Raw genomic sequence first — 21728 nt, forward strand, 5'->3', positions numbered from 1 at the left:
GCATCCAGTAAGGAATGAAAAGGATTGCTGCAATGTCAATGCTAATGCTAACTGATAATGAGGATATGACTTACAAAGATGAAATAAAACACTTGAATTCAGTGCAAAAACAAACTAGCAACCAAATCCCTTAACAGTCCCCAGCAACCTCAGTTACAGTGCCCTTCCAGGGTAGCAAGGTAGCGAATCAATGTTATCCACTATGTGCAACACGTGACAGTATCACACCATTAAACTGTCACAGAACTGCATCATGAATCTGCTTTACCAACTGCTTCCAGTATCGGTGTCAAACTAACACAATATATCAGGAGGACCATGGCCATGAATTTACATTATCCACAGCCTAAAATGTCACATAATTTGCCTAAATATTATATCAACCAATCATTCTCAAACCTTCAAAGTCTATAAAGGTAGGATTGTAAGTATTATATTTTAATTCTATCCCACAGACCAGCAATTAAAGGAGCACACTGATTTAGCTTGCATGGCAGTCTATTTTTTGCAGCAATGTAATTGTTTTTGACAAACATTTCATTAGAATGGAATAAATCACTATTCTAGAAGAAGAAGGGCATATCATCATGGAGGTAAAAAAAATGGTGAATATGTAGAGCAATAAATATTTAACTCACTCTGCCTAGGAGTTCATTCCTAGGGTTCAAAGATAAGTCATTGAATTTTCTACTATGTGCCTGTAGGGAATACTTGTAATTACTTCAAACCACTACTTGTGTGATTTAGGTAGATATCTTACTCTAAATCTGATTTTTAGCTCTTTGCATGACCATAAAAGCACCTTGTAGATTTTTTTATTACCATTCAATTCCTTTCAGAATAAATATATTTTGTTTGTTAAATATATGACATCAGCAGACTGTGTACTTCAGATTTCCAAAGTTAACAGGATAAAGAAACTGGTTCTGAATGGAAGCACAAAACTGGTGTGTGCATTTATTTTTCATGTATTCCCAAAGGAAATATAAAGCAAATCACATAACACAGGCTTATCAGTGAGTTACAACAGTGAACGTTCACCTTGAGGGACATGGTTTATGTCTATCTCAGACAAATGGAAATGAAATTTCTCTCTATCTGACTAAAAGAGTGCAATATAAAGTGAGGATGAGATTGGATTCTTAACCCAAATACAACATTGGCCACTTATTGTTGCATAACTTTTAATCGTATACAACGATTTGATTACTGTTTTGTCACCTGCTTAAAGTTGGTCTCAGAGAATTAACTGTTATGCACCTCTCCTGAAATCGTTAATTTAAACAAATGTCAAAATATGAAAACAGCAGAAGTTAGTATGGCTTCTGGATACAGAATTGGTTGGCCCATAGAAGAGAGAGGGTGGTAGTAAATGGAAAGTATTCAGCCTGGAGCTGGGTGACCAGTGGTGTTCCACGGGGATCTGTTCTGGAACCTCTGCTCTTTGTGATTTTTATAAATGACTTGGATGAGGAAGTTGAAGGGTGGTTAGGATGTTTGCCGATGACATGAAGGTTGGTGGAGTTGTGGATAGTGTGGCGGGCTGTTGTAGGTTGTAACGGGACATTGACAGGATGCAGAGCTGGGCTGAGATATGACAGATGGAGTTCAACTTGGAAAAGTGTGAAGTGATTTATCTTAAAAGGTCAAATTTGAATGCAGGTTACAGGGTTAAAGGTAGGATTCTTGGCAGTGTGGAAGAACAGAGGGATTTTGAGGTCCATATTCATAGACCCTCAGTTACCGCCCAAGTTGACAATGTTGTTAAAAAAACGTATGGTGTGTTGGCTTTCATTAGCAGGGGGGTTGAGTTTAAGAGCCATGAGGTTATGCTGCAGCTCTATAGAGCCCTGCTTAGACCACACTTGGAATATTGTGTTCAGTTCTGATTGCCTCATTATGGGAAGGATGTAGAAGCTTTAGAGAGAGTGCAGAGGAGATTTACCAGGATGCTGCCTGGACTGGAGGGCATGTCTTATGAAGAAAGGGAGGGAACTATGGCTTTTCTCATTGATAGTAGATACATTCAGGACATTTAAGCAACTCTTGGATAGGCACATGGGTGATAGTAAAATGAAGGGTATGTAAGTTAGAGTAGGATAAAGGTTCTGCACAATATCAAGGGCTGAAGGGCCTGTACTGTACTGTGCTGCACTGTTTTCTGTTCTATGTTCTAGTATTAGGTTCATCAACCCAGCCCCACCAGAACAATAATGCAATATCTTAAATCTTTCATAAACTGTCACATCAACTCATAGAATTGACAAAAATACAAGTTGAAACATTTGCAACAATCAAGAAAAAAATTAGGAATTTCCTGTTTAACACCATAGACAAAAGGCCAATCTCTAAAAAAAACTCTGGTAGCTCATAATGCCTTAATATTAGAACCAACAGGCAACTTGGTCTCAAAACCTCCTCTTCTCTCTGGAATTTGTCACAATTACTTTTAAAGACTAATAAATCCTTATCTAGTCATTTTTTTGGCATTTTGCTCTAGAAGGTAGTGATTCCCTATAAAAATGAGACTCCATGGTATATAACCTTACTCTTTAACTATATATTTTAAATGCCTAACCTCTTACTAAGCAACTTGAATACCCTAAACAGCCAGACTGAGCCCATTTCAAAACTTGACAGACTTCAATCAGATCATCTCTAAGTTTAATTTCTTCAAAATTAAATCATCACAACACTTAGTACATAAGGTAATTAAAGTGACTGTTGGTTGGAGAGCTGACCAGAACCCATTTCAGGATGCCACACAACACTGAGTGCTAGTCAAAGCCTGGCAACTCTTCATCACTCCACAAAGCAACCAAAGAGCCTTGCGGGGGAAAAAAAGTCAACTCATATACCATGTTCTTATGTTTCTATATGTGACCCCAGACATATAGTAATGTGATTAACTCATACTGTTTGTTGAAATAGTCCAGGTGATGAATAATCATGACTCAAATTTGAAGTAATGGGAACACTATCTTATTTAATTCTACAGGCTGCTTGTAAAGAATGGAAACTTGGTACAGACTTATTCTTACCGGTTCTGTTATACATTACATATTTATTAGATGTAACTGTGAAATGTTTTCTACTTTTTTTTATTCACTCATGAGACATGGGCATTGCTGGCTGGCCAGCCAGAATTTATTGCTTTATCCCTAACTGCCATTGAACTGAGTGGCTTGCTAGGAAATTGGAAAGGTAAATTGGGAGTCAACCACATTAAGTCACAAAGAGGCCAGACCAGGTGAGGAGAGCAGATTTCCTTCCCTGAAGTCAGTCAGATGTCAACAATCGGCAATGGTTTCATGGACATCAGTGGATTCTTAATTCCAGAGTTCAAATTCCACCATCTGCCATGTCAGGATTTGAACTTAGAACATAGGTTGAGTTTCTGGATTAATAGTCTGGTGATAATACCACAAGTCCATTGCCTCCACTGAAACAACATTCTAAATAATTCCTTGCTGGTACAGAACTTAAGTGAACAAGAAGCCACAGCTTTTCATTTTGTACTCCTCAGGGCTATGTCACAAGTAACAAACTGAGAAAATATACACCAATTTATACTATGAGAGGAAGGTGCTGATTGGCTGTGTCATTATTGGCAAGGAAATGCAGCAAGAACAATTAACTGTTATAGTATAACACTTTAGCTCCAAACTCTGATATATAACTGTACAACAATATATAAAAGGGCTCTTGTGGCACAGTGATAGTGTCACCACCTCTAAGCCAGGAGACCTGAGTTCAAATCTCATCAGCTCCATAGCTCTGTTGTACCTTATCTGAATAGGTTGATTAAAAATATTTACAGTAACACGTAACACTAGCAATACATCCAGTTGTATTCGAAAAGGAGCTTATAAACACCTGCTTGAAAGTAATTAGGAATGAAGAAGAAATAACTCTCCTTTCCAGTATTGTTCATTACTGTTAATGAATGATAAAGCACTGAACAAAATCATCTGGTTGATGTCGGGGTTGAGAGTGTGGTGCTGGAAAAGCACAGCAGGTCAGGCAGCATCCGTAGAGCAGGAGAATCGACGTTTCAGGCATATGCCCTTCATCAGCCCTTCATAAACCACTTTCTCCTCATCTGGTTGACCATGTCATGAAATTAAACCACTTCTCCCGAGTTTATTGAGACTATTAGGTGATGTGGGAGTGCTTCATGCTAAAGATGAAAAAAAATCATTTTCAAGCACCAAGATGTCAATTCCTAATTGATGTCATTATTACTTAACAAATTATTTTATTTTACTCTATCTTCATTAGATAGACTTGATTTTGAAATACCAGTTTCTACAATTCATGTCTGAATTACATGAGAATTAGTGAATTATTCTAAAATAACTTACATTCAAAACTGATTAACAATTCAGCTGCTGCACAGTAAATGTGTAATCATGTTAACCTCATACTGTTATGTCAATATCATCAGCTCTGACAAAACTGGAGTGAAATTAAATGTTTCTTCTGAGACCTGTGTGCCAGGAGAAGATTTATAACAGTCATCATTTCACCGCTCATGCTTTTCTATTGATGGATACTTAACATACTCAACTATTGACTCTGAGGAAATGAATTGAAGCCAGTTGTAGGCTTTGTGTAGAATACCAATTAACCCTTCAATGGAAAAATTGCTCTAGTTTAATTATGCAGCGTTTTACCGAGATAAAATGCTTTCCTTTCATATCCAGGATCAGCATTCAAAGCTAGCCGCATAGACAGAATTGAACGCTCTTCTCTAGTGTTTAACATCCAGAGGGAAAAATGTCCTCACAAGATGTATTGTGTTCCTAGGCAATATCCCTGCATAGTTCCGAGTGAATTAAACTTGTTCCCAAAAGAATAACCTAGCTGTTAAGAAAACGAGAGTTCAAATCAGGAGCCATGACCTCTAGATTCTCCAGCAGTTGGTTAATAAGCTGAGTGAGGCTGTGTGGTGAGATTAGTTCTGTAGTATGATAAAATGTGTACATTCAGAAGGGGCTTACAGATCCAGTTTGAATTGTGCCATAGAACCTAATGATATGTGTTGCAGAGTTGGGTAGTCTTCTCCCAGTGTAAATACAATGGCATTCCTTGTGGTCTGTGATCCTCATTGTTATCCTGAAAATACCATGGATGGTGATCAAGGACAAGTCCATGCACATCAATGATGGGGTGCATGGTGTCAACAATAGAAAATATCTGGTTGACTACAGTAAGCTTTTATAGTGTTACTCGAGTGCAATACATCCCAGAGAGGTAATCTCCAAGCCATTTAATGCAGTAAATTTGGCAGTGGTTGGTTGAATCCTCACTTGACAGTTCTGCAGGTAAATACATTTAAATGTATGAAGTGAAAATATGCTTGCCTCTGAACTGGTGGGCACACAATCTGGATGACAAGACAAAGCAGAGAGAGAGAAAGTAATGACTTATGCAGACAATATTGTGAAACACCGCCAGTTACATGGCTGCATGTACACTGATGAACAAACGACCAGGACGTTTTATTGCCAAGAAATTAATAGGAACTACATAACAATTACTGAATATTCAATGGAAGGGACTCATTTGAATAAGCCCAAACTGTCAAATTGCTTAAGCACCCCTTAATAGTCACAAAACATCAATTTGATCAGATGAGGTAGAATCTTTCTCTTTGAACCTTTCTTGCCATTCAAGGTTTTGCAAATGGAATTAGGCAATATTAGGCAACCTGAATATTCAAACCACAGCAGCACAGGCTGTTGATAAAGCAATACCTTTGTGGTGAAGGCTGCTGTTAGAATCAAAAGAACATGGGATGATTTAAGCACAGAAAAGGTCATTCAGTCAATGTTCCCTATCAGATGCATAGCTACTCCAGGTTCTGCGTTCATCAATAGATATGCTAATACATTGACTTCTGGTTTTGGAAGTCACAGCCATGCATGGACCTTGAATGTCCATGGCAAAAAACACATAGAGGCTATTGCATTCAATTCAATGAGCCCTTCTAAGTTTTGTGCAAGCATAATGCAGCTTATTGAAGTCCCTCACTCCTGCATTATCTTATCGTCATGTGCGTATCCAATTTCCATTTTAAAGCATTAATTGTATCTGCCCACACCAATACATTTTCAAGTAAGTCATTTTGGATCCTAACCATTGGCTGGATAAAATTGGTTTTCCTCACATTTCCACTTTCTCTAAGGAAAACAAAACAGCTTCTTCCATGTAACTGAACTCTGTCATCCCTCTAATGATGTTCATAACTCTTTACCGTACTCTTTTAAAAAGAGTTCAATCCTTCATAAACAGACAGACATTAATTTGATCCATGAGGAAGACATCCATAAGGGGTGGGGGTTGGAGGAATCCTTTTTAAATTAATCTTGTTGTGACTAACTGAGGGGCTAACAAATAAACAAGGGAAGCCAGTTCATCTCTTCTCAACCAAGATTTAATGTTCCAGGGTATCCATCTGGAACTGTCGAAGCTTGGAGAACGAAGCAAGTGAGCCCTTACTCATTTTTCTGGGGTGAGCATGGAACCCGGAATCAGAAGTGGCAGCTGCTACATCGGCAGATATGATGTCAGCGAGGTAGGCTGAGCGGTGAAAGTTGGCATCTGATAATCGGCGACTTTGTCATTGGTTGGGTCTGGTGCTGGTGGTGGCAAAGCAGTGGTGGTGGAGAATTGGCCCAGTGACAAATGCTGGTGCCTGCAGAGCGATGACTTCAGTGTTGGTTGTGGACGGCAGTGAGGTGGCGGAGAAGACATAGCGGGGCACAGGCATCGTTGATGATAAGCTGGCTCAGGACTGAGGAACTCTCTTTAAGCTATGTCTTTCTATTTTTTGCTTATTCTTAAAACTATTCAAATGGCACCAGATTGTGGCAACAGTGGAAGAGCTTTTCATTGTATTTTACTGTTTTTCTCACTTGTAAATAGATGCAACAATAAAAAAACATTCATTCATAGTGTTCAAATCCAGGTTAGTGCACATGACCCTCAGTTCATTAGCATATCTTCCACTAGCACACACAGACCATGACTACAGTCGGATTTAACTCTTTGTTGCATATTTCCAAAAGGGCAAAATTCAAAAATGTCTGCATGATGTGGTCTGCTGCCCAGGGGTAGGGAGGAGATCTTGTCTTGATGTCACTCTTTCTCTCTGTTTGAAATCTCCCTCCATTTCACAGGTATGAGGCTCCTTGTATCACACAGAGGACTTTGCCAGGCAGAACTGAATTTACATTTGCAGTCTTTTTATTTTGTCTGCAGCAGTCCTCTTGTAAAAGGATATATTTTGATATTAAATGCTAAAAATTTTCCATAGCACTCTCTGTTCTGATCCGTTGTCATGACACTATGTCTTGCAGCTGTCCAGTTCCTACACTACAAAATTGCTTGCCTACATCTCTCCAACTCACTCCCTCTCTTTCCTTCTTTAAGATGTTCCTTTAAATCAATGACTTCAACCAATCTTTTGATCATCTGCCTGACATCTTCCTGAATGGCTTTATGTGAAATTTAGTTTCACCGTGCTCCTGTGAAGTGCCTTGGGGAATTTTACTATTTTGAAAGCGCTGTGAGAGTACAATTATTGTTTGAAATGTGAAAATTGTCAAGTAACAAATTCAAAGATGTTCCGGAGTCTTTTTCAGGTCATCACATGTCTAGGCTGAAGCACTTTTGGCAATCAATGTGTTTAGGTGTGAAAACTGCATCATCGGGTGAAAATGTAAAGTTTAATGCTCCTATCAAGCTAGAGAAAACAGTTCATTTGATGTTTAGTTAAAATGCAAGCATGAAATGATGAACTGTTAAACACCATATTGCTAAATGTGATAAAATTGATTTTAATTATTTTATGAATGCTTTCTTACATATTTACTTGCTAAAAAGACTGTTCTTCAATAATATATGTTGAAATTAAGCAAATAAAATAAATATTCTGTGAGTTATCACTAACAACATTGTGCTGGATGTTTACAGTGCGTTATCCACTTTGCATTCTATTCTTGGCTCTTTGCCAAACTTGATATCAGTGTTAAACTGGATAATGGAGTAGAATAGGAATACAATCACACAGCAAGATTGTTACTTATTTAACCATCTTGCACTATAATTAGAGATGAGCCAGGTCTTTCAGTTCATTCATTTAAACATCCATTGTATTATCCAACTGTTACCACCATAATTCTAGAGTTTGTGGCTCCATTCTATTTATAAATGTATCGCACACAATGATGAATCTGAAACAATTTGTGTGTGAATAAACATTTTCTAATATCTGATCCATCAGCATTCTTCTCGGGATTGAACCTGTACTTTTGGTTCTGCAGTGTAATTTAAAATAATATTCCAGGTTCACTTTTATTTAATACCATCAAGAATCTTATTTACCTTGAAACAATCATGTCCTAGTTACTTCCTTTCCTAGCTGAAAAATAATGCTTCTCCTGAACATCTTCATAAATGAGACCTGGTGCTGGCTTATGTGTACCATCTCCAGCATTTCAATCTCTCTTGACTCTTTAGCTGTACACATGTCTGAACAGGTAAATAATGAGCATGCCATGTGCAACTCCCATAATGATGATTTTCTTTTACTCGTTTATTGAATGTTGGCATCACTGCTGGCCAGCATTTATTGCCCAGCCTTAGTTGCCCTTGAGAAGGCAATGTTGAGCTGTCTTCTTGAACCACTGCGTCCACCTGCTGTGGGTTGACCCACAATGCCATTAAGGAGAGAATTCCAGGATTTGGACCAGCAACAGTGAAGGAATGGCAATATATTCCCAAGTCAGGATGGTGAGCGACCTGGAGGGAAAGTTGAAGATGGTTGTGTTCCCATATATCTATTGTCCTTGTCCTTCTAGTTGGAAGTGGTTGTGAGCTTGGAAGGTGTTGTCTGAGAATCTTTGGTGAATTTCTGCTGTGCATCTTGTCGATAGTACACGCTGCTATTACTCAGCACTGGTGGTGGAGGGAGTGGGTGCTTGTGGATGTAGTGTTAATCAAGTGGCCTGCTTTGTCCTGGATGGTGTCAAGCTCCTTGAGTGTTGTTGGATCTGCATTCACCCAGGAAAGTGGGGAGTATTCCACCACACATTATCTGGACTTTTAGAACAGTTTAGGATCTCAAAGCAATGAGACCTAACATTTAGGATGTGGGTATCCCAAGCTGGGCCTCATTTATTGCACATCAGTAATGCAGGCACAACCATAACACTGCAGGGATTGAATTCCAGAATTTTGGCCCAGTGACAGTGAAAGAGTGGCAATATAATTCAAACCTTTGACCACAGCTATCTGGAAGGACAAGGGCAGCAGATGCACAGGACCACCACCACATGCAAGTTTTCCTCAAAGCCATTCACTATCCTGACTTGAATATATATCACTGTTCCTTCAATAATATGGAGACAATGCCCTGCAGCTCCCTCCCTAATGGCATTGTGGGTGTACCTACAGCACATGGACTGCAGTGGTTCAAGAATAAAGCTCACCACCACCTTCTCGATGGTAACTATGGATGGTCAACAGATGCTGGCCCAGCTAGCAATGAATTGTGCAACTTATGAATGAATTATAAAAATAGTAATTCCAAGTGAGACAATAAAAAATAATGTGAGGGAGAAATTGAGCAGACCTGACAGCGTCTGTAGAGTCCAGCATATCAGTGTGCTCAGTTTCTCTAAGATATTCTATTTTAATTTCAGATCTCCATCACCCACAATATTTTGATTTTATTTGACAGTTCTAAATCAAGATAGAGTTTGGCTTGAGGGGAACTTGCAGGAGGTTATCTTTCCATATATCTGTTTCTTTGTCCTTTTAAATTGTTGGGGTTGTAGGTTCACAAGGTGCTAAAGAGTGTTGGGAAATTGCATGTTGCAGATGGTATCTTCTGCTGTCATTATATTAGGAATAAAAGTCAAAGTTGGTGGATGGAATGTCATCCAACAAAAAGGGCTACTTTGTACTGGATAGCATTGAACTCTTTTCTGTATTGTAGGATCTGCATTGACCAGCCAAGTCTGGGAGAGTGGAGGCATATTTCATCACACTCCTGATTGTGCTTTGTAGATGTGGACAACTTTGGAGTGTCAAGAGGTCACCAACCACAACCACCCTCCTACATCTGGCAAAGTCCTTCCTCGCTTTAAACAACTTCTCCTTTAATTCCTCTCACTTTCTTCAGGTCAAAGATGCGGCCATGGGCCCAGCTTTGCCTATCTCTCTGTGGGGCTCATTGGACATTGCTTGTTCCAATCCTTTCAGGTCCCATCCTCAACTCTTTCTCTGAAACCTCAATGGCATAATTAGTGTAGCTTTCTTCTCTCATATGGAATTGTGAAAATTTATCAATTTTGCTTCCAATTTTCATCTTTCTCTCACCCTCAGTTTGTCCATCTCAGAATCCTCCCTTCCCTTCCTTGACATCTCTGTTTCCATTTCCAGGGATAGACTGGTCATTAATATCCATTACATATGCACTCACCCACTGATTATACATCCTCACCCTCTGCCTCCTGTAAGGACTCCATTCCATTCTCCCAGTTTCTCCATCTCTGTCGCATTTGTTCCAATGATGCCACCTTTGTAAGGGGGCCTCCAAAATATTCACCTTTTTCCTCAGCCAGGGTTTCCCTGCCATGTGGTTTACAGGGCCCTCAGCCAAGACCAAACCATTTCCTGCAGTTCTGTCCTCACCCCATTCCTCCCCTACCACAAAAATGATACGGTCCTCCTCATCCTCAATTTTCACCCCACAGCCTCCACATCCAAAGCCATCTTTTCCACCACCTCTTGTGGGATGCCATCACCAGACACATATTCCCCTACCCGCCCTTGTCAGCATTTCACAAGGACCGTTCCTTCTGGGACACTCTGGTTCACACCTTCTCCACTCCCAGCACCTCTCAAAGACCCCACGGCAACTTCCCATACAATCGCAGAAGGTGCTATACTTGCCTGGTTACCTCCTCCCTCTTCACTATCCAAGGCCCCAGACAAACCTTCTAGGTGAACTAGCACTTTACTCAAAGGTGTCTACTCTATTCGCTGCTCACAATGAGGTCTCCTCCATGTTGGGGAGATGAAATGCAGACTGGGTGACCAATTTACACAATACTGCAGTTCAATCTGAAAACATAATCCTGAGCATTCAGTTCCTTGCCAATTCAACACAGCACTATGTTCCCATGTCAACATTTCTGTCTCAGGTCTGCTGTGGTGCTTTAAGGAAGCTCAAAGCAAGCTGGAATGACAACACATATTTTACTTCAGTACCTTATTGGCTTCAGGATTCAATATTGAGCTTAACAGTTTCAGAAGATGAACACTCTCCTCCCTTCTTTGAGAGTCTGGCGCTGGAAAAGCACATCAGGTCAAGCAGCATCCAAGGAACAGGAGAATCGATGTTTCGGACATACGTCCTTCATCGGGAATGAGGGTTGTGGGCCGGGGGACTGAGAGATAAATGGGATGGAGGTGAACACCCCACCCTCCTCCCATTTATCTCTCACCCCCCCCCCCCCCCAGTCCACAAGCCTCATTCCTGATGAAGGGCTTATGTCCAAAACGTCGATTCTCCTGCTCCTCGGATGCTGCCTGACCTGCTGTGTTGTGCTTTTCCAGCACCAGACTCTCAACTCTGATCTCCAGCATCTGCATCCTCACTTTCTCCTCCCTTCATTGCCCTGGATGGGTTGCTCCCAGCGCAGCCAACCCATCTTCAAATGGTCACACTTTGTCACTATTCAGCATTTACTTCTCTCCTGGCTTATTAGCAGCAATTCCTTTATCGGATTTCCTTTTTATTCTCTCTTTCTCTCTGGGTACTCTCTCCATCTATTCAGGTCATTCCTCCCCCTATCTCTACCAACAATGGCCCCTGTCATCAGCACAAATACCAATTCCCAGATGTTTTCAGTTCTGACGAAAGGTCAAAATGTTATTTTTCTCTCCCCACAGATGCTGCCGGACCTGATGAGTTTCTCCAGCACTTTTTGACTTTGTTCAACATTAATTGTTAACCTTTAAGGTTGTCTATTCAAATCACTATTGGTTTCTTTCATTTACCTCATTAACTATTTGAACACCAACCAAGATATATGATGAAGTATTTTTCATTCCCTGTGTAGCATTTTACATGTGTCTACTTTATAAGGTCTTTTTTTTTGGTCCACTTGAAATCTTGTCCAGTTTATTCTGTAATTTCTGAGCTGTCTCTTCTGGTATCAATGTCCTCCTTGTTGGTATTGTTTACGAATTTGACTCTTTTACATTGAATGTCTTAAAATAGGTCATTTATATTGTTGAGAAGCATTTTTGTTATGGCTTGCAAGGTTCAATTACTTGCACCTGGACAGAGGAGTGACAATCTCAATTGAGGACATGGACATTGCATTCTCAAACTCAAAGTGTAAAGGTACAACTGTAGGTTTATAGACACTGTATGAAGCACAAGCTGTTGAATGTGTTACTTCCCCCATGTTGCCAGTGATATTTGGTAAACTTGAATATAGTTGAGGATTAGAGTGGTGCTGGAAAAGCACAGCAGGTCAGGCAGCATCCAAGGAGCAGCAAAATTGACGTTTCGGGAAAAAGCCCTTCATCAGGAATATAGTTGACACATGGAAGATTAGAGGCGAAGTGAGGACTGCAGATACTGGAGATTAGAGTCGCACGTGTGGCGCTGGAAAAGCACAGCAATTCTGCCAGCATCCGAGGAGCAGGAGAAACGATATTTTGTGCAACATTCCTGATGAAGGGCTTTTGTCCAAAACATCGATTCACCTGCTCCTCGGATGCTGTCTGACCTGCTGTGCTTTTCCAGCACCGTAGTCTTCCATGTTGAGAGTATCTCCAACACAACATTAACCTGAGAAATTAAAAATACCACACTAGGCTAGGAATGCATACTCCTCTAAGATTGGGATTATGTTATTTTCTCAGAACCTTATATTAGTAGCCATGATGTGGGGTGGACAAAGTTAAAAATTGCACAACACCAGGTTATAGTCCAGCAGGTTTATTTAGAAGCACTAGCTTTCGGAGCACTGCTCGTTCATCAGATAGTTAGTGAAGAGGACCATATGACACAGAATTTATAGCAAAAGATTACAGTGTCACACAACTGAAATGATGTATTGAACAAACCTAGACTGTTGCTAAGTCTTTCATCTTTTAGAATGAGTGGCAGCTTTCGGTTCATTAATATGTAAGCGCAGGTACTCATGTGACTTGGCCAATGTTGTCCATCTCATACACTACAGGCAAGGATGCCCTGAGGCATGGTACATTGGCAACACTGAGCAGACCTTATGACAACGAATGAATGGACACCGTGCAACAATCATCAGACCCGGGGGGAGGGGGGCAGGGGGGGTTTGGGTGGCTGGGGTTGGGAGGAGGGGGGTTCAGAGAACATGTCAGCAGTCTGGGGCATTCGGCCTCGGATCTTCGGGTGATCATCCTCTGAGGTGACTTAGGGATAGGCAACAATGCAAAGTGGCCAAGCTGAGACTAATAGCCAAGTTCGATACCCATGAGGATGGCCTGAACCGGGACCTTGGATTCATGTCACACTACAGCTGACCCCATTACACTATACACTCTCTCTCTCACACTCTCACACACATACACAAACACGATTACATACTCATACACGCATGCAGACCCTTTCACATACACATATACACCCTGCACTCACACCCTCTTATAGGCTTATACTCCATCACACACTCTCACTCTCTCACACACACACAAACAAACCTCTCTCTCTCTCACTCACACACACACTCTCACATGCACTCATACTCACACGCACATTTACATACCCACACACTCTTTCTCTCTCTCTCTTTCATGCATGCACATCCATATATAAGTCTATGGGGTGAATTTATATTTGCAGAATTATATTTTCAGATACATTCTATTTTGCTCAAAACATGCACAATCTGCAGGCAGTCAATCCATGTATTATTTTGTAAATTCCACCTTGGAAATAGAATCAGTCTGACTCAAGATTGGGATACAGCTAGACTCTGACCTCACACCTTTAATGCATTGTCTGAGCTGAGATGTCACCTTTTTTTTAATAAAACTTTAAGAATGTGACTTAAAAGAAGTTCTAGGATTTACATATTAATGAACTGAAACCTGCAACCCATTCTAAAAGATAAAAGACTTAACAACAATATAAGTTAGTTCAATATATCATTTCAGTTGCATGACACTGTAATCTTTTGCTATAAATTCTGTGTCTTATAGTCCTCCTCAACAACTTCCTGAAGGAACAGTGCTCCGAAAGCTAGTGCTTCCAAATAAACCTGTTGGATTATAACCTGGTGTTGTGTGATTTTTAAAACTTATATTAGTAGCTTTACCCAATGTTTAGCACATTCTGTGCTGATCTGAGGATTAAAATACATCATTGATAGTCATTCTATTGATCAGCCTAGTCATTCAAAATATGCTTACTTTATCAGATTGTTTTATATTTCAGATATAGCTCAGACAAAATGTTATTTCAGGACAGGTCGATGGGCTGAATGGCCTGACCTCACACTATAAGGATTCTATGAAATCTTTACTTACTCCTGAACAATTAAAACAGACTTCAGTTTAATGGACTCTCTGCAATGGAGTTCTTCTGGCAAAGCTTCATTGTAGCCAGGAGCATACAAATGTGGTGAAGAAGAAAAGACCAGCTTCCAACAAGTCTCTCCCACACCTCCATAGTCAGAGCATTGTGATTATACCTTTCACTGCCTATCATTTCTCTACAGACCCTGTTACCCCACCCTGACCCTTTCCCATGGTAGGCACATAGCCTCCTGAATGACAAATGCAAAAGGAAGAAAAATAAAGGATCAATAAGAGGGAAAACTTGGAATAAAAAAATTGCTTAACCCAAGCAAGTGGGTGGCAATTTAGATTAATCAACTTTGAAAAGAAACCCATTAGCATCTTTGGTTTTATAAGTAAATATATAAATGCAAAATTTTACAAAGAAACAGTTATGTTGGCATAGTAAGTACAACTGTGGCACTCCACATGAAAAGGCTTCTAAAGCTAAAGTCACTATAGACTTATCAAGCCTTCCGTCTCATTGGGAAGAGATGGCTGATTGTGGTTTAACCTGATGGTCACCATGCCTCAGGCAAGGGGATGAGATTGAGAAGGAGAGTCCTTCATTGTAATGTCAGCCAATAGCAGGAATTAAACTCACACTGATGGCATCTTCTCTATATCACAGACCAGCCAGTCATTCAGCCAAGTGAGCTAACCAACCCCTGCTACAAAACTACAAAGAATACAAATTATAGATTCAACACGGACATACCAGGAATGTGAACTACAGTTACGTGAACATTAGTTGAGATATTGACAGTGTGTTCACTAAAACAGCGAAAGCAATAAGGAGTTATATAAATGTTTGTAACATATAAAATCTCTATAATTTAATGTATATACAGAGTTGTTAACATAATTTCAGCTTGTTTTCAGAGGCTAATTAGACAAAATGTCTTTCTTCAGAGATCTGTTGTAGCTTTACCAGAGGAATTAGTTGAGGCAGAGGAATGTTTTAGCTTTTACAGCAAAATTGAATCAGCATTTGAAGCTGAGCTAAATTTAGGACTACATGAAGAGATCATGACAATTAGGATTAGAATTACACACAGAAGAAACAACACAAACTTGACTGACCTGATGGCTTCATTCTATTCTGAAAATTAACATGAGTTTATTCCTCCCTCTGTCACTGCCAACACAAATAAATTATTCCCAATTACTTTTAAATAGAGTCATAGAAATGTACAGCACGGAAACAGACCCTTCGGTCCAACTTGTCCATGCTGACCAGATGTCCCAACCTAATCTAGTCCTATTTGCCAGCACTTGGTCCATATCCCTCTAAACCCTTCTTATTCATATACCCATCCAGGTGCCTTTTCAATTTTGAAATTGTACCAGCCTCCACCACTTCCTCTGGCAGCTCATTCCATATACGCACCATCCACTGCGTGAAAAACTTCCCCCTTAGGAGTTGCCCCTTAGCTGCCTTTTATATCTTTCTATTCTCACCCTAAAACTATAACCTCTACTTCTGGACTCCCCCATCCCAGGGAAAAGACTTTATCTTAATATCCTATCCATGCCCCTTTATAAACCTCTATGAGGTAATTCCTCAGTCTCTGATGCTCCAAGGAAAATAGCCCCACCCTGTTCAGCCTCTCCCCGGAGCTCAAATTCTCCAACCCTGGCAACACCATTGTAAATCTTTTCTGAACCCTTTCAAGTTTCACAATATCCTTCCAATAGGAAGGAGACCAGAATTGCATGCAATATTCCAAAGTGCCCTAACCAATGTCCTGTACAGCCGCAACATGACCTCCAAACTCCTGTACTCAATACTCTGATCAATAAAGGAAAGCATAACAAACGCCTTCTTCACTATCTTACCTACCTGAAACTCCACTTTCAAGGAGCTATGAACTGCACTTAAAGGTCTCTTTGATCAGCAACACTCTCTAGGACCTTACCATTAAGTGAATAAGTTCTGTTAAGATTTGCTTTCCCAAAATGCAGCGCCCCGCATTTATCTAAATTAAACGCCATTTGCCACTCCTCCAAAAGTTGGTGCCATCTGATTCTGTAACCAAATGGCTAGTTCTCCTTGTATTCCATGAGATCTAACCTTGATAATCAGTCTCCCGTGGGGAACCTTGTCGAACGCCTTACTGAAGTCCATATAGTAATCTGAGGTAACCTTCATCACTGTCCACTACACCTCCAATTTTGGGCTCATCTGCAAACTTACTAACTATACGTCCCATGTTCATATCCAACTCATTTATGTAAATGACGAAAGGTAGTGGACCCAGCACTGACCTTGTAGCACTCTACTGGTCACAGGCCTCCAGTCTAAAAAACCTCCCTCCACCACCACCCTCTGTCTTCTACCTTTGAGCCAGTTCTATAACCAGTTGGCTAGTTCTCCCTGTATTCCATGAGATCGAACCTTGCTGATCAGTCTCCCATGGGGAACCTTGTCGAACGCCTTACTGAAGTCCATATAGATCATGTCTACCACTCTGCCCTCATCAATCCTCTTAGTTACTTTTTCAAAAAACTCAATCAAGTTTGTGAGACATGATTTCCCACGCATAAAGCCATGTTGACTATCCCTAAGCAGTCCTTGCCTTTCCAAATACCTGTAAATCCCATCCCTTAGGATTCCCTCCAACAACTTGCCCACCATCGATGTCAGGCTCACTGGTCTATAGTTCCCTGGCTTGTCCTTACCACCTTTCTTAAACAGTGGCACTACATTAGCCAACCTCCAGTCTTCTGACACCTCACCTGTGACTATCGATGATTCAAATATCTCAGCAAGACACCCAGCAATCACTTTCCTCGCTTCCCACAGAGTTCTAGGGTACACCTGATCAGGTCCTGGGGATTTATCCACCTTTATGCATTTCAAGACATCCAACACTTCCTCCTCTGTAATGTGGACGTTTTTCAAGATGTCACCATCTATTTCCCTACATTCTATATTTTCCATGTCCTTTTCCACAGTAAACACTGATGCAAAATACTTGTTTACGATCTTCTCCATCTCCTGCGGCTCCACATAAAGGCCGCCTTGCTGATCTTTGAGGGGCCCTATTTGATCCCTCATTACCCTTTTGTCCTTAACGTATTTGTAAAAGCCTTTTGGGCTGCCATGCCTGCCCTCATAATAAAGTGCTTGCACTTTATTTTTTAAAAAGAAGCATCTTTTATTGTTTCTGAAACCTGGTAAAATATTCTATAAAACAAGACTTTTACAACAATCTGTCGTCAACCGTGTCACAGAGTGCCATCTTTTGGAATTATTTATAATTGCAGTTTCAAATTATCAAGCACGAGGGACCTTGAGCTGTCTATCTTGACAGGAGTGAGGAATAATTTTCACCTCCACCAGATGGGCAGTAAACTGGCAAATGAAAATAAGATGGATTTACAACAAGTAATCGATACACTCCACCAGACAGTGAAGATGAAAACTGAATCCATTTATATATGTTGACAATTGCACATCGTATGAAGAGCTCAGATAAAAATTGTATGCGACAAAGGCTAGTTCAAAAAAGTAATATGTGGCTTATAGTTTTATTCTAATATATCCTGGATATACAAATTCCTATTAATGCAACAAATTATTTCTCATTAAGCCAAAACATTGATGAAGCTAGTAACTTCCTTTATTCACTCAATGAACAATAGACTGCAATGGTTACCATGGGAACCAATGAAGAGCTAATAATTTAATAATTCAGAAGCTGTGTTAAAATTATTTTGAAATTATGCTTGACATGGATATCCACAGGATGCACACAGATTGAAAGGAGTGATTTTTGCGACTGCAGAAGCTGTTTGGAGAGATGTTGACTCACTGAATCATAACAACGTTATCAGAACACATTCAACACAGTAAGCTATCCCAACAGCATGGTCAACCTGGGTCAGACATGGTGTGTCAAGAGGGGTGACTGAAACCTTGACAGAAAAAAGATGTGTTTAAGGAGAGTCTTATAGGAGATTCACAGAAAGATTTAACAGCAAAAGTCCCAGAAAAAAAATAGAACTGCAGTACAGTCAACTCTGAGAAAGAATATATAAACTATTGAAACGATAGGGGATATGAGTTTTTGTTGGTAAAGTTTTTCCAATGTGGTGACGAGATCAGGAGGTGTGTAAGAAAATGAATCTAAATCTCCCATCTTATACTCTTAATTAAAAATGTTCAGGCTAAACCTGTCTGAGCGGTGAAAGTGGTAAATGTTTACAAATGTTTTTTAAAATGTTTATTGTGATATTGATCAATTATAAATGAAAAAAACACACTTTGTCGAAGCTTTCCATTTTGCATTTGTCAGACAATCTCCAAGGATACAATTCAAGGGGAAAATCTGATGTTTGCACCGCATGAGAGGAGAGTGCTGATTTGTTCGCATGTGGGCTCTGGTTGGTTGTCAGCAATATTTTTCACACACTCCAGATTATCCAGCAAATACTGTCCAATGACAGAATCATATCTAATGTTCACACCGTAAAAAAGGGCAACTCCCAACTGAGTGTTGTTATGAAGTTGAAGGCATGTACTTTACTTTAAGAGAGAGTGAAAGCTGTTCTGCACCGAGAGCTTACAAGCATCTGTCATATGACTAGCTAGCAGTCTCAGAGTGTATTGGAAAATTGAAAATATGTAACATTTGGCTGTGAAATGGATACCTGGATTGGTTACTGTTTTAACAACAATTTAAATTTAACCAATCCGTTTAAAGTATGCCTCAGGATACTAAAACACAATCAAGATTGAATTTATTGTGTTGCCAACCTCAAACCAATGAGACAATCTGATATTGGTGGTATAAAAAAGGCAGGCATTTTGAAAGTCAGACAGAGTAACTGCCTTCAAGAAAGACCCAAGACACTCTATCAAAGGTACCTTTTTTAATGAAACATATTCGCAGTAAAAAGAATGATGATGACCCAGGGAGATCTTCAGCCGAAAGAAGGATGACTCTAAAGATTACAGCCACTGTATGGTTTCGAAATTAAGTTGATGTAATTTTAATAAGTGTTTTATTGGAACAATATATTGGTATAGATTTGGAGGCAGGTAATAAGCAGTTAAGAAAAAGAGAGGCTTAGAGTTGTGAATAGTTGTTGTTCAATGTTCACTTTTAAAGTGAAAAATAAATTGATATTATTTTCTTTAAATAGTGGAATTTGGGAGTTCTCTGTCACTCATATTTTAGCAGATCACGACGCAAGGTGAGCTTTTCTGAGTGTAAATTAACAGAGGGGTTCATGGCTATGTCATAACAGTATCTAATGTTAGATATCATGCTGCAATTGGATAGCATTTGCTGAATAATCCTAAATAAGCAAACAATTGCAATGACAATTAATTTAGGATCGTCAGCCAGTCTCAAAGTGTGGGATACTTGCATGTACTGGCAGTAACGTATATTAATAGACAGGGGCCTGTTCTTTGCAGACAGAAAGAACATGTACACGCATTGCACATGTTTCAACTCAACAAAATACATGATACTTAATTTAAAAGGCATTGCCTTGACCAATCAAATGGCCTTATGGTGTTCTCACTGGATTGTTACTCCAGAGGTAATATTCCCACCATGCAGATAGTGGATTTTGAATTTAATAAATAACTGGAATTAAGAGTCTAATCATGACCATGAATCCATTGCCAATCGTTGAGCAAAAAACCACCTTCCCTAATGACCTTTAGGGAAGGTCTGGCCTATATGTAACTCTAGACCCCCAGCAATGTAGTTGACTTTTAACTGCCCTCTGAGCAATTAGGATGGGCAATAAATGCTAGCCTAGCCAGCGACGCCCCCATCCTGTGAATGAATAAAGAAAAAAATTGCCTAATTTAAAACTTAAACTTGTCAGTCATCATAAATCAGTGTATTCTCCTATCTATCAGAATCTTTTTGCCAACCAATCAACAGTCTCCTTCCATGCAATATAAGTCCTGGTTTTCCACGGGTTGCTTTCTTGTGAATTGCCCTGATGAGCAATAAATGAATAACTTCAATAAGATACTTTACTTTGCAGCAGCACTCCATTTCTGTGCTGCCAACTGACCAAACTTATTAATATCAGCTTCATGCTTCTTTTTATTATAAGTCATTATAATACAAAAACTCGACTATACTATTAACCCTTCAAATGCTACTTCTGAAAAGTTGCTTCTGGTGTTCCAGCTAGTTCTTTAGTTTAGTTGTCCCAAATTGCAATGATTCCCAATCCACAGGTATTGTTTACAGTTCTATAGTTTGTAGACACATATGCTTTATTAGCATATATCGTTCGCTTTGTTAGCTGCTACTGAAGAATATTGAAAAAGTCATTCAGAATTTGACCAATTTCTGAAAAATGTCTATTTAAAAAGCCCTTTTTGCAGTATCTTTTCTAATGTTGGCGACATTTAAAGTTTAGCCCATTCTTGATGCAGGACTAGTTACAGAACTCAACCCTTAAGTAACTGAGGTCAGACTCCTCAGATCATTTTGTCATTTTTTTTAAACAGCTTCTCCTGTTTCTTGCTTTCAAAGTTGAACATGTTCTTGCTGAAGGGCCAGTTAAGGATTGGTGGGGGAAGGGTAGGGTGGATGGAGCTGTGGGGTGCTGTGGGATGGGGGAGTGGGTGGTGGAGGTACAGGGAAAAACGAAGTTACTTACCTCAAGGTTTAGTGCAAAGACAACTAATCTTTCCATTTGTCACATATGATATTGATTATTTAGTGGCCAGATTTACGAATGAAACCAAACTGAGAAAAACAGTGGAATTGAATGGCAATTCATTAACTACAGAATGAGTTTGAAGTCCAGAAGTGGGCAGAACAATGGCAAATGAAATTTAATGCATCACAACACAATTTAAGAAAATGAAACCCATAGCTCATGAATGTAATTGAAATAGCTAACAATGAAGTTGAACAAGATCCGGGAGTTTAATAAACTTGATGCTAAAGACTACTAACTGATGTAAAGTCGCAATCATCAAAGCTCACAGAATGTTGACCTTTAACAAAAGAGAAGAATTTAGTCAAAAAAGGTAATGGTAAAAGATTTAAATACTCTAGTCAATCTTTTCCTTTAATGCCAATTCAGTTCCTGGTAACTAGGAGCAGCAGAAA

The sequence above is a fragment of the Chiloscyllium plagiosum genome, unplaced genomic scaffold (assembly GCF_037043375.1).
Source record: "Chiloscyllium plagiosum isolate Xiang-an unplaced genomic scaffold, Cpla_swu_hap1 HiC_scaffold_11, whole genome shotgun sequence".
NCBI classification, from domain to species: Eukaryota; Metazoa; Chordata; class Chondrichthyes; order Orectolobiformes; family Hemiscylliidae; genus Chiloscyllium; species Chiloscyllium plagiosum.